Here is a 5,350-nt window from a genome sequence, read left to right as displayed (position 1 = left end):
CCAGCGTTTTTTGCGACTGCGAGTGCGACGCGTACGAGTACCGACATGGATGGGGCGCTTCCTAGCTGATCGCTCAGCATCGGAGAAATATATTTGCCCAACGTTTTTTGCGACTGCGAGTGCAACGCCCAAGGGTACCGACGTGGATGGGGCGCTTCCTAGCTGATCGCTCGGCATGGGAATCCGTACAGTGAGCAATGCGATCGCGTCTGTAGCTTGTACGTGGTACAGCTCGCAGCTCATGTATAGGGACATTTTTTTTTTTTTTTTTTTTTTTTTTTTTTTTTTTTTTTTTCATTTAAACACTACAGAGTAGCCCACCACCTGGGTTACTAAGGTGGGCCGTGTGCTACTTAAAACAAGTAACAAGCCAGGCAGTATTTGGTCTCTTAGCCGAAATGGCTCCTTGCAAGTTATGTCAGCTTGACAAGTCCCCATTCCGTTACCGTCCCTGCCACGTGGAGGCGGACCTTTTCTAGTGTTTCTGCCCTGGCTGTTGCTCTGTGTGTTCGTACACTAATTATTACAATGTGTGACGTTTATATGCAAGCTAATTGATAAAAATAATATAATTATTTAAGTATAAAAGAAATAACAAATAAAATATAAAAAGAAATAAACACAAAAGAGGACAAAGGAAAGAGAAATTCTACACTATAAGGTGTCTACAAGAGAACCAGGGTCTCACTGCTACATTTTTGAGTACAGTTTACACATATGTCCAAAATTTAAAGTAGGCTAAATTCATATATGTAAGATTATAGTGATATTAGGATTTTACATGAAACATGGTAGCATAATAAATATTAAAATATCTTGCATACACAATCTTAGATACAAGAAAAATTTGATTAAAGTATGAGATAACATACTAATTAACAATTTTAGAAATAGGTGAATCTCAAAGTTAATATAATTACTAAAAGAAATATGATTATACTTAAAATTAAGAAAATAAATATCTGATTTCTCTCACATGCATCTCCTGAATACGAAGGCAATATATATGCCTGTAGACTGTCCATAAACTAAATTCCTCTATATAACAATAAAAATTAGATTACAAAGACAGAAAAACAATATTAATATATCATAAGAGCTAGAAAACTATATAGACAAATCAGAAGTATGTTGCATGGAAGTTTAAATTATAATAACTTGAATGTAAAATTACTTAAATTAATACATATAAATCCAGAATATGTAGCAAGACAAGCGACAAGGTTGCGAGCCAGGACGGGGAATCTGCATAAGTGTCCAATAAGATCTCTGATGCTCTATAAGACAAAGCTGGGAACCTTCAGTGTCTACATCCATATAGTATTGATCAACACCGTCCATCAGAATTAATCCATATCTGTAGTATTGTCTGTGTCACTGTCAGAGCTTGTATCTTCCCAAGTCATGTGTTGAGGTTCTGTCTCTGTCTGTATTCTTGTTCTGTCAGTGGGATGTTGCTTTTTATAGATATCAAGCAGTGTCGTTGACACTGAGTCAGCCAGACTATTTATAGTGTTCCATTTATCTGGGTCCCGGAGGACCGCACTGACCTCATCATCTCTTATTGCAGGTCGTTCATGGTCGAGTAGATCACACCTTAGCACAACATGTTCAGGCGTTCCAAGAATGCCACATGTGCAAATCTCTGTAGGCCTTACTCCCATACGGTGTAGGTGTGTTGGATAAGGTCCGTGCCCAGTCAGGTAGTGAACCATACCACGACTTGACTCCACATGTTTTAGTTTTAACCTCTCAACTACATTTGGAAAAAAGGAAAACACACGCCGCCCTTTATCTGATGTCTCCCATTCTCTTTGCCACATGTCTAACTTCCATTTGTGTAGCTGTTGCTTGGTTTGTATGTTTTCTCCTGTTATTTGGAAAACCGTTTCGAGGTCACCATTTTTCAGCCAATATAAGGCAGCTCTACAACGAATAGTAAGATCTATTGGGCATGTTCCTAGGACCACATACAGGGCTTCGACAGGTGTTGTGCTAAACGCTCCCGACATCCTAAGTAGAACACTTCTTTGCCCTCTCCTGACTATTGTTTTATAAGTTACCAAGCATAGACGATGTGCCCAGGCACTTGCTGCAAAACATGCGATAGACTCAAATAATGCCGTGTGATACATCCGCATCATCATTAATGGTAATCTGAACTGCACTGAGTTTAATCTCGCAAGTTTATGCATAATTTTAGCAGCTTTGTCCACAGTGCGCTGTATGTGTTCTTTAAAGGAGAGCCGTTCATCTAAGTGGAGTCCTAAATATCTTGCTACCTGCTTCCTTTGTATATTAATGTTATTGAATTTTATGCTAGGATTTCGCTGGAGTATTCCCTTGAGCAATAAATAAACTGTTTTATTTCCTGCTATTTTCAATTTGTTTCGATTACACCAGTGATTAATCATCTGTAGTATTAAAGTACACTTATTTTCCAATTGCAGTCTAGATGGTGCAGAAGCAACGACCAAAAGATCATCTGCATAGCCAACAACACCTTCTACAAGTGTGTCCCTATCCAAGATGTCCAATAGTGGCTCAATTGCTATATCCCAAAAGATGGGACCACAGATTGATCCCTGTGGACATCCCTTGGTTACTCTCTTAACCACCTTCTGTGTTCCTGCTTTCCATTCGACAATTCTTCCCCTACAATAGTCCATAAAACTAGAATACAGAGCATTAGGTAGTCGAATTTCCCGTAGTCTAGCAAATAGTGACGGCCACCAGAGATTATCAAAAGCTCCGGCGATATCAATGAGTATAGCGACCGCATATTTCTCCGTCGTATTCCCCACAATTTGCAGGGCGCGGTTTATGGCGTCATCTATCGATTTGTGTTCTCTAAATCCAAATTGGTGGGGAGTTAGACCATAAAGGCGCCTATGTGCCTGTAGTCTGTCACACAGGAGCCTCTCCTGCACCTTTGCAAGTGTGTTCAGGAGACAGATAGGTCTATAGGATTTCGGGTCAGTTGGATCCCTATCTTCAGACTTTTTAATAATGACTGCATTAGCCATTTTCCAGAGTGTAGGGATTCTTCCTTGTAGTAGGGCTTCATTAAAAAGGTCAGTTAAATACGGGGTGATCAGTATACTGGCATTCTTCAATGTTTCTGTGTATATTCCATCAGGACCTGGCGCCTTCCTATTTTTGAGTTTATCTATTGCTAGGGCTACCTCTTCCTGCGAGAAAGGGAGTATGACATCCTGATTTACATATGCAGATTCCATTCCGTCACGTAAGTCACGATGATGTCGCTCGTCCTCTATGTATGAGTCATCTGGTAGAAGCTTATTTAGGAGATACTCTGCTGAGCATCTCCAGCCACTTGTCATGGTTCCGTCTGTTCGTTTTAACGTTGACATCACCATCGGGGTTTTAATACGATCAGTCAGTAATTTAAATGGTTGTCCCCATATATCTTTCTGTAGATTCGTTTTAACAAAGTCAGTCCAATACTTATGTCTGGTTTTACAGAGTTCAGTTTTATACTTTAGTTTTGCATTCCGGTACTGATCCAGTCTAAGCTGTCGTTCTTGGGCTGATGTAGCCCTCTGATAGTACTTTCTCTTATTCCGCGAATCTTTCCGTAGACGAGTCAGTTCAACTGTCCAAGATCGTTGATACCTCCGCTTAGCCCTGGCCAGTGGGATGGCACTCTTTTGTGCCTTTTGCAGGACATCTGTCAAAGCATGTGTTTTAAAATCTATACTACCTTGGGTAGTATACAATACTGATTCTTCTATTACATTTCTTAATTTGTTCCAGTCTGCCCTACCAAAAGCTAGATACTGTTGTTGTGTCTGAGTATTTTGAGTGTTTCTATAATTGTCTGTGTAGATAATAATAACATTGTGATCACTGTGTGTGGCCCCATCCATGACTTCCCACATATATATATGTGGTAAGGAAATATCATTTGCCAAGGAAATATCAATATTACTTTGGCCACCAGCATGACCACGAAAGGTTGGAGGTTGTCCTGCTCTGTTTAATGGGAATAAATTACATTCGTTTATTACATCCTCGACCATATGTCCTCTAACATCTGTCCTATCAGCATGCCATATGGTTGACCGTGCATTTATGTCTGCTAATATAAGCAATCTTTTCCCTTGTGAAAACCGTGCAATATCTCGCATTTTTTCGATAAAGGGATCAATTTCATATGAGTATTGGGCATATATAGATGAAATTATCCATGTATCACACCCGTGTACAATCTCTACTGTAGCAATGTGTTCTGTACAGAGCTGAGATATTCTTGTCACAGTCAAATTAGGGTTAACCAGCACTATTGCTGCCTTCGCATTTTGAGTTCCCACAATTGTGGTGAGTTGCACCGATAGGCCAGTAACTTTGCCACCCCGCATGTGTGGCTCTTGCAGGCAAGCTATATCGACATGTATTTCGTCTATTAACCTGTTAAGTTCCATGCCTACATGGGTACTTCCCATACAGTTGAGTAGAATTATCGTCATTTCTTTATTATGGCTAGCATTAGATGGCTGTGTAAATACTTCCGTGACGGGTTGGGGGTGTACTGTCTCGCGATTTAAGTTACAGTTCATGTTAGTGAGCATCATTCACTATATCGTAGTCTGTACGTTCAATTTGTCTTTCATAGAGCATTTTATATGTTTGACATTCAGGCCCCCCTGCCTTGTCGCAGACCTTGTTCCTATACTTGCACGGAATACATCCAATTTCTGTCTCCTCTTTACAGTCAATTTTCTTATGCCCTGTCTTGGCACACCTTCCACACACCTGCATCTTATCACATCGTTTAGTGGAGTGTCCAAGACCCCAGCAATTAAAGCATTTCTGTACACCTACGAAATCTCTAATATTTAATGCTTCAAACTGGATGTACACCCTATCATTCAGTAATAGCTGCTGACGAATTTTTGGTGATACCTCAAGGACATTGTTTACTGTACGTTTCCCTCGTGGTCCCGTTTTGAACTTAATTGAAACACCCTCACTGAATTCTTCCCTTGAAATGTACTCACTTAGATTGATTTGATACAACTCTTCGAGAAATTCCTCATCAGTTAGAGTTGTTGGTACTTGATACACAGCAAGCAGTGGCCTAAATTTTCTAGGTTCCTCACATCTGATATTCTGAAGCAATGCTGTCTTTTCCATTATTTTTATTTTATCTGCTTGTGTTTCTGTCTCCAAAATTACAGTGTTTGCCGTCGATCTTATTGCCTTTATTTTAACTTTGTCCTGTTTCGGATTTATTGTCTTTGTTACCACTTCCCTTATTGTTTTAGCATCTGTATTATTATCCGACTTAAAAAAGAGGGTGCTAGTCTGTTTCGCTTTCATTTGACTA

This window comes from Schistocerca serialis, unplaced genomic scaffold (genome assembly GCF_023864345.2).
Source record: "Schistocerca serialis cubense isolate TAMUIC-IGC-003099 unplaced genomic scaffold, iqSchSeri2.2 HiC_scaffold_167, whole genome shotgun sequence".
Taxonomy (NCBI): Eukaryota; Metazoa; Arthropoda; class Insecta; order Orthoptera; family Acrididae; genus Schistocerca; species Schistocerca serialis.
This window is presented reverse-complemented; position numbering follows the sequence as displayed.